Consider the following 13,847-nt stretch of genomic DNA (forward strand, 5'->3'; position numbering starts at 1 on the left):
CTGTGTTTTTGACAGTTTGTTGTATTGACTGAGGGCAAAGTTTGTATTGGGATTCAGAAGTTAGCTGTTTGTACCGTTGGGTGTGAGATTTTAAAATTGTGTGTGAAGATTTGAGAAAATGGTGAGTTGTTCCTAGAATTGTGTCTAAGCAATTCGGAAAAACTGTAAAAGTTTGGGGCTGAAAGAAGTTTCTGCTCATTAAAGGTGAATTTATTTAATCATAAACACAGTAAAAATAGTGAAACATTGTTATTTGAAATAACTGTTTTCTGTGTGAATCTCTGTTAAAGTGTAATTTATTTCTGTGATGTGCAGCTGTATTTTCAGCATCATTACTCCAGTCTTCAGTGTCAAATGATCTTCAGAAATCATTCTAATATGATGATTTGCTGCTCAAGAAACATTTCTGATTATTATCAATGTTGAAAACAGTTGTGCTGATGAATATTTTTGTGGAAACTGTGATACATTGTATTTTTCAGGATTCACAGATGAATAGAAAGTTCAAAAGAACAGCATTTATCTGAAATAGAAATCTACTGGAACGTTATAAATCTGTTTACTGGCGCTTCTGATCAATTTAATGCATCCTTGATAATTAAATAATAGTTTTAATTTCTTTAAATCTTACCCAAAACAGCAGTTTATATTTGAAAGAACTATTTATATGGTACCTCAAGTAGCTTCCAAGAATACTATAGTATCACCATGAGATGTGTTCAGAAAGCATAGTAATAATACCATGGTGCTTTTTTTTTTTTTTTTTTTTTTTGGCTTTCTTGACTGTTTCTTTTTCTGTTTTAACCACAAAAATAAATAAAAGAAGTGATGTCTGTGGCTGTGGTTAAATGTACACTGTAAAAATTATTTTCTAAGTAGTAAATAAAACAAAGATTATTGGAGTATAAAGGAAAATACTATTTCGTGTTTTTCTAATTCATAAATCTACTTTGATTTAATGTGTTTCGTGCTGCTTTTTTGTAATCATCTGTGAGCTTTTCCAGCTGTTTGTGAGAGATTGGTCATTAGCGAGGCAGATCGATGGGGTGTGTGCTGGATGTCCCATCACAGCTTTAATGCAGCGGAGCGTCCGGTGTGTGTTCAGTCCAGACTCATCACACACTCACAGCATCATGAAGCAGCACTGTGCCATCAAACACAGTGTCTTCAAAGAGTTCCTGGCCGAGTTCCTTGGGACCTTTGTGCTGGTGGTGAGTATCTGCATGCTTACAATCCTTCAGATTCAGTTCATACCGCAGCTTCACATGGTTTCTGTGGCTCTTACTAACACTTCCTTTGCTGTTCCTCAGGTTAAAGCCTTAAAAAGAGTCCTATTATCATCAGAGCAGAAAGCCTTAAATAAAAATCATAATGTAATGTAAGGCAATAAATGTTGCATGAACTGCAAAAAATGAATATCTTTCTCAATATTTCTGTCTTGTTTTCCAGTACAAATATCTAAAAACATCCTTAAATCAAGATATATTCACTTAGTTTCAAGATTCAAGTCTTGTTTTCTGAGAAATTGAACAAAATGAAGTAAGTTTATGATGGAAACCAGAACAAGTATATGACAATGGGGAATGAAAACTTGAGTTGATTTTTTTCCAAGTCCATTGGCAGATTTTCCTTCTTGCATTAAAAAAGAAATCGGTTGTAAGTTGTGTGTTTAAAATCTGAAGTGTTTCTAATACACCTTCATCAGACCTGCAGAAACCTTGCTTTTTCTGCACAGACTCACAAACAGAGTTCATGTTATAAATATATATAATGATTAATTCTCTGTGTTATTGTGCAGCGGTGCTGCTGATCAGTGATAGTCATTGCTCTGTGTGTGTGTGTGTGTGTGTGTGTATGTCAGCTGTTCGGCTGCGGCTCAGTGGCTCAGACGGTGTTGAGCAGAAACACTCTCGGGGAACCGCTGACCGTTCACATTGGCTTCAGCACCGGACTCATGATGGGCGTCTATGTGGCCGGCGGCGTGTCGGGTAAACAAACACACACACACACACACACACACACACACACACACACATTATATAAGCATCACACACACGTGAGCTGGAGCCACACGCGTCTGATCACTGCTGTTCCCAGAACCGATCGATAAAAACCCAATCCACAGCAGCTCCTGGAGTTTGCTGGGGTTCGGTTCTTTCTGGGTTTCTGGATGAAGTCTTCTTCTCTCAGATGATCTGAGATGTTTTCTCAGCCGTCAGTCTCTGAATGACATTAGTTTGACCAAACGCTGCTCTTGGCTTGCTTTCTGAGGTCAGACAGGGCCTGGAGCATCAGGACAGATCCATTGATCTGTGTGTGTGTGCATGAGTGTTTGTGTGTGTGAGTGTGTGTGTAAACATGTTTGTTTTTGTGAACTGTGGGGACATTCCATAGGCGTAATGGTTTTTATACTGTACAAACTGTATATTCTATCGCCCTACACCAACCCTACACCTAACCCTTACAGGAAACTTTGTGCATTTTTACTCTCTCAAAAAAAAAAACTCATTCTGTATGGTTTATAAGCGTTTTGAAAAATGGGGACATGGGTTATGTCCTCATAAGTCACCCTCTCCTTGTAATACTTGTGTCATACCCATGTCATTATACAAAGTTGTGTCATTATATGTCACAAAAACACGCACTCCTGTACACTCTCACTCACTCAAACACACACACACACACACACACTGTCATTATACAAAGTTGTGTCATTAAAACCTGCTGGAAGTTTCTAGTAATGCCTCGTAAGAGCTTGATTAGCTGCTTCAGGTGTGTTTGATTGGGTTGGAGTTTAAACGTTAAACTCTGCAGGACACCGGCTCTCCAGAAACGAGTTTTGGCACCTCTGGTTTACAGTGTATATTTAGCATATATTTAATTTATATTTGGAATGTATGTATGTGTGTGGTGGTGTTAACCTGGACGTGTCTCTGGCCATGGTCATCCTGGGGAAGCTGAAGAAGATCTGGAAGTTTCCCATCTATGTGACCGCACAGATGTTGGGCGCATTTGTGGGAGCAGCTGCAGTCTTTGGATTGTATTACGGTGAGTTTGAGGAATACAGAGGTTTCCCACATGTTTGATGCATGAGATTAATGTGTGTGTGTGTGTGTTCAGATGCCTTCATGGACTTCACCAGCGGGATTCTGTCAGTCACAGGAATTAACGCCACTACCACATCTTTGCCTCATACCCTGGCAGACACCTGACAGTCCTGGGCGGTTTCGTGGATCAGGTCAGTCTGTCTGTGCATCACTGAACTGAAAACACACATTCAGTCCGTGGTTTCACAACCGCAGACTGATGCCATTTGACTAATGCACATCGATCGGCTGCAGAAACACACCAATTCAGATGTGAACCCATGACCTAATTCAGCTCCTTCTGTCCCAAATAAACAAGTCCATTACTCAAACAATTTTAAGCCTAAATTTAAGATTCATGTATTGAATTGCATATAAAATTTGAATTATACAATTTAACAAGTTTATTTGTATAGCTATTTGTATAAGCAACTTTACAGAAAAATTAAGTTTCTCCAATATTTAGTCATAATCTCCCTCTAGGAGGGAACGAGGAAATAAGACTAATAAGTCTTTATTAATCCAAAGTAGAGACAGGAAACCAGGGAGGACCATCCAACAAGTAGAGTCTCCGACAAAACAAGAACTGAAAGGACTAGGGCTTTTAAAGACAGTATAATTGGGGAGGAACGAGACACACCTGGGGATCAAATTAACACAATTAACAGGAAACAGAAATCTGGGTCCCGGAGCAAAACAACACGCTCAGACTGGTCCATAATCCTGACATAACACCCCCTCCTGAAAGTTGAGTCCTCGCACTGTAGTAACAACAGAGGGAGGCGTGGCTGAGAACTTGGAGGAGGGTTCTGGAGGAGGACAGATATCCGGGAGGAGGCCGGCAGACAGAGACCAGGAGGGCAACGAAGGAGGGAGGAGCCAGGCAGGAGACAAGTGGAGCTTGGAGCAGGAGGAGTCCAGCTGGACCCAGGCCACAGCCATGATGTCGACCCACGGTGGAGCCGACGGAGGGAGGAGCCATGGAGGAAGAACCTGAGATGGATGAGGCAGAGATGGAGAGCCAATGAGCCAGGCGGCTGCCGAAGATCTGGGGGGCCAGAGTGGAGACGAGGGCTCTAGCGACCAAGGCGAATATCCGGAGATCCGCGGCAGAGCCTAAGTGACTGAGGACCAAAGTGGAGCTGGCAGGAGGAAGGAGCCCAACAGAGCCAGTGGGATGGAGCAACGAGGCGCAGCCCATCGGTGGACTAGAGCTTATGCTCCAAACCATGGGGAGATGGTGGGCTGGGCTCTGGGTTTGGAGTGTCCACTCCACGAAGGCAGTGAAATTTGCTTGGGGACCATCCTCAGACACAACAGTGCTCTGTACGCGATGTTCAAACTGCCATCGTAGGAACACACAGAGTGGGTCGTCTGGGTAGCTGGTAGCTTGCTTGCCCGTACCCAGAACAGTCTGGTGTGGGCCCCGAGCGATTTTCTCCCCCTGCTCCCAACACAAGAAGGAGGTATTCAGGGCAAAGGAGGGAATCCATGGGACACAACAGAAAGAAAAAACCCTAGGAGAAAAATGAGAAAACAAATGGTGGGTAAAACATGGAAGTTACTGTTTTAGGTCGGGTCTTCTCCTTCTAGGAGGGAAAGAGGAACAAGGAAACACTGGAGATAATACAAATAAGTCTTTATTAATCCAAAGCCTGCCTACAGCCTTTGAGACGGCCGAAGCCCTGCTACAGAATGTGTTCAGGTTCTATGGTCTTCCTGAGGACATCATCTCGGACCAAGGTCCACAATTCACTTCTCAGGTATGGAGAACAATCTGCCAACAACTCAATATCAATGTCAGACCTTGCCGCTGTTGTCTGACCTCTGCCTGGTACTTCTAGGTTTTCTAAATAAACATTGCACATGGATCCGAATGTCTCTGACTCCTCGTTACAGTCTGACACAAGAAGCAAGTCATTTATAATATTAACAAGTGCAGTTTCTGTGCTATGGTGGGGCCTGAAACCTGACTGAAATTCTTGAGAGGAGAGGACTCAACTGTTGCAACACCTCTGCCACGACCAGTCTGACAGGGCTCATGCTTATAACAGTAGTTGGTGGAGTACGGGGCCTGTGCAGAGAAACACATGGAGTAGAGGTGGTGGGACTACTAGCAGTGCGTTGTATACTTACCCCAGATGTGAGCGTCAGCCTGGGAGGTTTCCAGAGAAGAATTAACTTGACAGAGCTCAAACTCAAAACACATGGCAGCAATATACAGGAAGTGACTTCCATTCCTGTTTGTTGCTGGCATCTTACTGTGAAGCTTATATATATATATATAGTATATATATATATATATATATATATATATATATATATATAATATATAATATATATATATAATATATATATATATACTCATACACACACACACTAAATGTATACAAAAAATAATAATAAATTGCCAACAAAGGCTTGCTCAATCATTAAAATATTTGGATGGAAATTTTATATACATTCAAATACATCTTAAAATTTAAGTCTAAATATTTTTGCATGTGCATTGTGGATCTGAATCAAAAACCATCAGTACAACATTCTACTTTCAGTTATTTCCTAAATTTCCCAGGAGTTTAGCGGAATGACAAGCTCAGACCGGTGTGTATTTTAAAGATTCTATGCCATGAACTTTAAATATTTCACATACTTTTGAAAATCCAGTGTTTAGTTGATCCTAATAAACGCTTGTCTTCACAGTTGTAAACACCAACGGCTTTCTCTTCTTTCGTAAGGGGGTTTGGCATCACAGCATTTTTGTTTCCAGGCAAAACGTTAAAAAAAAAATGGGGTGCCACACACGTCTCCCAGAAATCCTGTATAATCTAACCAATCTGATGAGGACTTCAAAACTCCTGAAGAGGGTTTCCACTTTTGTGTGCCATATGCATCAGATGTTTAGCCAGCGGTTCGTGGGCATGACATCTGAGGCTGAGACTAGGTTAGGGTAGTGACCACTGAATAACCGATCTCCATCTGTCCATCAGGTGGTGGGGACAGGAATGCTGGTCCTGTGTATTCTAGCGGTTGTGGGACGGCAGGAAGGAAACATCGGTGCTCCTCTCGAGGCGTGGCCGCTGGCTGTGGGTTTATCCTGCTGGGCATCAGCGTCTCTATGGGACTGACTGCGGGTTACCCTCTGAACCCCGCCAGAGACCTAGGCCCTCGCCTCTTCACTGCCGCTGCTGGATGGGGCATGGAGGTGTTCAGGTATGAGTGATCAGGCACAGGTGATCAGGTTCGAATGTAAATTAAGTAAAAGTGTGATCAGGTGCAAGTGTGGTCAGGTTAGTGTGTAATCAAGTAAAAGTGTGATCAAGTATGAGTGTCAAGTCAAGTCAAGTCACCTTTATTTATTTACATTTATTTATATAGCGCTTTAAACAAAACAGATTGTGTCAAAGCAACTAAACAACATTAATTAGGGGAGAGAAAACAGTGCATCAATAATGCAAAATGACAGTTAAAGGCAGTTCGTCATTGAATTCAGTGATGTAATCATCCAGCTCAGTTCAGTTTAAATAGTAATTTTTGCAATTATTTGCAATCAGATGTGAGTGTGTTCAACTACGTGTGTGATCAAGTACGAGCATGATCAGGTGCGAGTGTGATGAGGTGTGAGTTTGTTCAGGTGTTCAGGTGTGAGTGTGATTAGGTGATCAGGTGCAAGTGTGATCAGGTACAATTGTGATAAGGTGTTCAGGTGTGAGTGTGATCAGGTGTTCTAATGGTTAAAGAGTCGGACTTGTAACCCAAAGGTTGCGGGTTTGAGTTTCATACCGGCAGGGATTGTAGGTGGGAGAGTTTATGTACAGCGCTCTCTCCCACCTTCAATACCACGACTGAGGTGCCTTTGAGCAAGGCACCAATCCCTAAATTGCTCCCCGGGTGCCACAGCAAAAAAATGGCTGCCCACTGCTCCGGGTGTGTGTTCATGGTGTATGTGTTCACTTTGGATTGGATAAATGCATAGCACTAATTCCGAGTATGGGTCACCATACTTGGCCACATGTCACTTCACTTAAAGGGTTAGTTCACCCAAAAATTAAAGTTCTGTCATTAATTACTCACCCTCATGTCGTTTCAAACCTGTAAGACCTTTGTTCATCTTCGGAACACAAATTAAGATATTTTTGATGGAATCTGAGAGCTGTCTGACCCTGCATAGACAGCAATGCAACTGAAATGTTCCCAAGTCCAGAAACATAGCAAGGAGATCTGTAAAAAAAAAAAAAAAAAAATCCATGTGACATCAGTGGTTCATCTGCAATTATACAAAGCTATAAGAATACTTTTTGTGCGCAAAAAAAATAAATAAAATTTATTCAACAATTTCTCTCCTCCACATAACCCTGGTGCCATTTTGGCATATGCTGTTCTATGTCAGCTGCGTCACACTGATATGCTGTTTCTGTTCAGATCAAATCACAAGAACGTAGGAAACAAATCCGGTGTGACACAGCTGACACAGAACAGCATACGTCCAGTGGATATTCTTTAAAATGGCACCAGGGTGATGCAGAAAAGACAAATCGTTGAATACATTTGTTGAATAAGTTTATTCTCGTAGCTTCGTATAATTTTGGATGAACCACTGATGTCACATGAATTACTTTACAGATCTCTTTGCTACGTTTCTGGACTTGGGAGCATTTCAGTTGCGTTGCTGTCTATGGTAGGGTCAGACAGCTCTCAGATTCCATCAAAAATATCTTAATTTGTGTTCTGAAGATGAATGAAGGTCTAACGGGTTTGAAACGACATGAGGGTGAGTAATTAATGACAGAATTTTCATTTTTGAGTGAAATAACCCTTTAAGTATGATCAGATGCGAGTGTGATCAGGTGTGTGTGTGTTTAGGTAAAAGTGTGATCAGGTGTTCAGGTACGAATGTGATCAGTTACGAGTGTCATCAGGTATGAGTGTGATCAGGTGTGAGTGTGATCAAATATGAGTGTGATCAGGTGCAAAAGTGATTTGGTGTGAGTGTGATCAGGAGTTCTGGAGCGAGTGTGTTGAGGGTTGACATAATTTTGCCATCTGCTGAAATACGTTGCATTACATGCTGTCTAGATGAGCGACTCACTCAGCTTGAGTTTAGACATTCTTGTTGACAGAGTTTCAGTCACAGCATCAGTTTAGTTTGAGTTAATGAGCTCTGACAGTCTAATTAATGTGCTGTACACATACTCGATTGATTAGTTCATTGCGTAACATCACATGCACTCAAGAGCTTTAAATGTGATGAATGTGCAGCTTCACAGTCACATTATGTTTGTTTTACTGTATTAGTGAACTCGTCTCAAACTGTTTTTTGATCAGGTTAATATTATCCATTTCTGAATCCTAAACATACCCTGAGAATAACAGAATGAATAAATTTCATAATTGTAAAACAACACATGATGTTAAAAGTACATTTAAAAAGGAAAAAAAAAAAAAAAATAATTTTATAATTATAAAAAAAGAATGAATAGATTTCATTGTTCTTCACCAGTGTTATTTTAGCCTCATTAATATATATTTTTATCTAAGTTTTACCACAATATCATTAATATATTATTATAGTAAAAGGAAAAAAAAAAACGTACTTTTTGATATAAGATTTTGGTCATATTGCCAATGAGATAATGAGATGTGAATTGTTGGTTATTTGTCTAAATGTATATGTGTAAGTTCTAGCCTTATGAGCCTAAACCTAAATCAGAGCCGTGGCTCAATTATGAGATTCAACTTTTAAGACAAGCTTGTAGAAAGGCCGAGTGTAAATGGAAAAAGGACAATTTACATATTTCATTCCAGTTGTTTAAAGAAAGTTTATTGGTTTGTCAGAGTGCTGTTAAGTCTGCCAAAGCTACATATTTTTCTTTTCCAATCATGGAAAAACAATCTAGACCTAAGGTTTTATTTTCAGTTATTAATTATGTTGTGAATCCTTGTGTTTATACAGTTTATTATGATTTTTTGTGTTTATGTGAAAGCTTATTGTTTTTTTTAATTGTTTATGTTCTCTAATTTGAGACCCAGCATACACCCTTCTCATACTGAACCCTCTACCCCGTCGTTGCATTTTGCTTCCTGGTATGTTTTTGAACCTATTTCTCTGCAACTACTTAAAGATAGAATTGTTAATATCAAATCATCTTTTTGTTCTTTTGATATTATACACCCTAAATGTTTTAAATGAATTGTTGATTCTGTTGGGCTGGGATTGGTGTCTCTTTTTAATAAGTCTTTGTACTGGCTCTGTCCCTGCTGCCCTGTCACTCCTATACTCAAGAAGCCTTCACTGGATTCTTCTCTTCTGAAGAATGTGGGGATATAAGGAACCGTCCTTAAGTGGTTTCAGTCATACCTCACTGACAGAAAATTCTTAGTCAAGTTAGGAAACTTTTTTCTTCTGTTGCTCATCTAACCTGCGGTCTTCCTCAAGGCTCTATCTTGGCACCCTCTCTTTTCTCTTTGTACATGCTACCTCTGGGATCCACTCTACGAAGACATGGGTTGTCTTTTCATTTTTATGTAGACGATACCCAAATTTACCTGCCTATCAAGAGAAATGATCCCTCTGCATTTCCTTCTTTACTAAAATGCTTAGATGAAGTAAAAATCTGGCTGGTCCAAAAAATGTTATCTTTAAATGAAGATAAAATGAGGTGACAATCCTCAGGCAACCAGTTTAGATCTGGGTAGTTTATCAGTGTTTAGATCTTCACATGTAAGGAACCTTGGTGTTTTGTTAGATGAGTCCTTAAACCTTAACAAATATATCTCCTCTGTTATACGTTCTAGTTTTTATTAACTTGGCCTGTTATAAAAAAAATCAAACCTTTCTTAAATCATAAAACTTTAGAGATGGCTGTTCATGCTTTTTTCACCTCATGCTTAGACTACTGCAATTCACTATACTGTGGTAGTTCTAAGTCTATAATTTATCTCCTAGTTCAAAATGCTGCTGCAAGATTCCTTCATTCCGGACCCTTCATTGGCTGCCTATTAAATTTGGAATTGATTTTAAAATTATTTTATTTGTATATACATTTTTACATGATCTAGCCCCTATCTATTTATCTGAATTGCTGTATCCATATACTCCCTCCAGATGTTTAAGATCCAGTGATCAGAATCTTCTTCTAGTCCCACAATCCAGACTCAAACGTAGAGGGGATCGAGCTTTCTCTGTGGTTCGGCAGTGGTTGTGGAATAACCTCCCTTTAGAGATTAGTCCCTTGCCCCTTCTCTGTCCACTTTTTAAATCTCTTCCTAAAACATATCTGGTTTATTTGGCTTATAAATAGTTTTCTATTATGGTCTTTGCTTAGTCTTCTAAGGGTTTATACTTTGTCTATCTTGTGTTATTATTATATTTACTTTTCTATTATCGGGGCGAGACCCTGTTTTAATTGTGTAGTTGTGCTGATTTTTATATTCTTTTAATATTTTTGATATTGAAACTTGAAACTTGAAATGTTTTTTTTTTAATCTAGATTTAAACACAGAGAGTGTGTCTGAACCCCGAGCATTATCAGGAAGGCTATTCTAGAGTTTGGAGCCAAATTTGAAAAAGCTCTTCCTCCTTTAGTGGACTTTGCTATCCTACGTACTATTAAAGATATATATGTAAGTAGTAGTATTTTGTAACTGTTACTGGAACCTAATAGGTAGCCAGTGCAGAGACTGTAAAATTGGGGTAATATGGTCATATTTTCGGTAACACTTAATAATAACGTTCATTTATAAGTCATTTATAAATTATCAGTTAATGATAAACTAATCGTTTACAAAACATGACTATACATTCATAAATGATTAATAAGTGATAAGTTAACATTTTAGTAATGTTTTATTAATTTAGTTATAAGTCACTTATAGTCATGTTTTGTAAATAATTTGTTCATCATTAACTAATAACTTATATGTTCATAAATGATTAATGAGTGGTATGCTAACCATTTACAAATGTGTTTAAGTTATCTTAAAAAGTGATAAAAACATGAAATAAATCAAACAGATCATTAGTAGATGGGTTATAAGTTATTGGCTGATACATTATTTATCATTTATAAATCAGTGAAGTATTTATGTCAAAATTGTTTTGTATCGTCTCAATAAACAATTGTTAATCATGAACAAATGATGAAGTAGATGGTTTGTTTTTTTTTGGATTTTGTTAGCTGGTCCGTGTTCAAAAGCACAAACATGCAGGTATGCTAAAGAACTGTTTTTAAGAAGAGTAATTCATTTGTTTTGAAGTGGATATAACATCACTTCATAAATGCCTTAGTCAGATGATTCCAGTGGGTTGTTTTAAACCCTTTCTCTCATCAGCACAGACTTGTGTTCTTTGTGGAGTGTGTGGGATCTAGTGATGAAGTGAACACCTTCCACTGAAGCTCACATCAGGTGCACAGAGTTAAAGACTCCATGTGTGTCAGAGAAGACAGCTGTCTATACCCTCACCAGTCAGGACTTACACTGCAGTACACACTACAGAGTGTTCAACACCTGTTATAGATGATGTGGAAACGCATGAATAAATCATTTACAAAGCTTTCTGCATCCCCTAATCTAAAGTGTAAACTATTCATCACTTGTAAATGTGTTACATATCATTTGTAGACCTTTCTTACCTGATACAAATTACTCTAGTATTCTGCTGTGGAATTGAGAATTTTGACATTTTTGCTGGTCTCTAAAATGTACAAAATATACAGAAAATATATATTTGATATACAGTATATCGCTATCTTTAAATTACTTATATAAAGTTTTGGTCATGTTGATCGTTGATAATTTTTTTTATTTTTTTGTGATTGGAATTTTTAACAAATTTAGATATAAATAAATTATTTTTATGATTATATTCTTGTCAAGGTCGGGTGAAGGGATGAGGTGAGGACTCAAATGCAGGAAGATAAGGGCATTTATTAATAGTAAAACATAAACAAAACCACAACAAAAACTACTCTGAGGGGGAAGAACAGGCAGCCAGGCCAAGACAGAGCACAGCATGGCAAGAGGAACAAACTATACATACTTAAGAATATTCTGTGAGATATAACTGTGAAAAGAGAAAGAGCAGGGGACTGCAGACACAAGGAGAATAAATAGTGAATCAAATGAGGAGGCTAACGAGGAAGACACAGGTGATTAACTGAAACAATAATGAGGTAACAAGATGGGCGGGATCAGACAATAGATAGGAGAGAGCACATGGCACCAAACAAACACAACACAAGCCATGTGCTCACAGAAAACAGTGTCAGCTGCTGGCCATCCTGGGCACACCAGCTGAAGACTGTGACAATTCTGATGATTTAGTGATATACTATGACGATTCAGTGTTATAATATGATTTGAAAGTGACGTGACATACAGCCAAGTATGGTGACCCATACTCAGAATTCATGCTCTGCATTTAACCCATCCAAAGTGCACACACACAGCAGTGAACACCAACACACACACACACACCGGGAACACACACCCAGAGCAGTGGGAATTTTTTACCCTTTACAACCTGGAGCAGTGGGAAGCTATTTATGCTGCGGCGCCCGGGGATATTTGGTGATATATTGTAATGATTCAGTGTTATATTATGATGGTTCAGTGATATATTGTGATGTGTGTGTGTGTGTGTGTGTGTGTGCAGCACTGCAGATTACTGGTGGTGGATCCCTGTTGCCGGGCCATTGGTAGGGGGTGTCGCCGGTGCTGTGATCTACTTCCTGTTGATCGAGCTTCATCACACCAACCACAGCGACAAACCCCACGAAGAACCCGAGGAGGAGGAGGAGGAGGATGAAGACGAAGATGAGGACAGCAGCCTGAAGGACAAATACGAAATGATCAACATGAGCTAGAAACCCGAGATCAGTAGAATTCCTGTCGTGAAGTAAAGCCGGTAAACTCAGTTTGACACGCTGTTTACTTGAGTAAACTCATCAGTGACACCAGCAGACCTCCATCCACCTTCACAGCTCAGATAATGAATGGGTTTTCACTGATTGATTCATGTAAGTGCTTTAACTAAATACAAGTTTAAATTTGTGTACAAATCTTTTCTTTATTCCATAATTGCACATATGAATTTGACTTTTGATTTTTTTTTGATGGTTGTTTATTTTATTTTGTTGTGAACAGAACAATTGATTCAGTGGCTTAACTGATAGATAGAAAATGATAGAAACGCATCAGGATCCTGTCAGGAACTCTGTTCAGATTAAAGCAAGAATCACCAAACAAAAGTGCACTGACAACACTGTTTGATGCTTTGCCTTTAGTTATATAATGATATGTTCTGTGAGAACGTGCTTGTTTTAGCAAGACTATATTTTATGGTTCACTGGATGTGATTGTTATTTGTATGGGTTAGATTTTGTATTAGATCACCATTGTTAAATGTATGTTAAAAATAAAAAGTTTTATTTCACCTTGTTGTCATTCATATATTGTCTGTGATATTTATGCTTATGTGTTTGTAGATCAGGCTTCTTTTATTGACTTATTTTTGAAAGTCTTTCGTAAAAAGTAATTTTGTAATGATGAAATCCTGCGACTTCAACTGTATATTTGTGTTTTTTTGCTGAAATAAACAGAACTTTTGCTGAACTTTTGCGGCAGATTTGTCTTCCTTACAAACAGATGTTTGCATGTGTAGGTTGTGTTCATGTCTGGACAAATCTGCTGCTGTCTACTGAGGCTGAATGACAGATGAAGACAACCATCTGCATAAACACTGAAGAAAATGTCATTATG

The 13,847-nt window shown here is 38.8% G+C and overlaps 1 pseudogene; it reads left to right on the forward strand.

The window, feature by feature from the left end:
* Nucleotides 1-999: 999 nt before the first annotated feature.
* Nucleotides 1,000-13,134, forward strand: LOC122142488 (annotated as a pseudogene).
* Nucleotides 13,135-13,847: the final 713 nt, after the last annotated feature.

Source organism: Cyprinus carpio, chromosome B25 (assembly GCF_018340385.1).
Source record: "Cyprinus carpio isolate SPL01 chromosome B25, ASM1834038v1, whole genome shotgun sequence".
In the NCBI taxonomy this organism is placed as follows: Eukaryota; Metazoa; Chordata; class Actinopteri; order Cypriniformes; family Cyprinidae; genus Cyprinus; species Cyprinus carpio.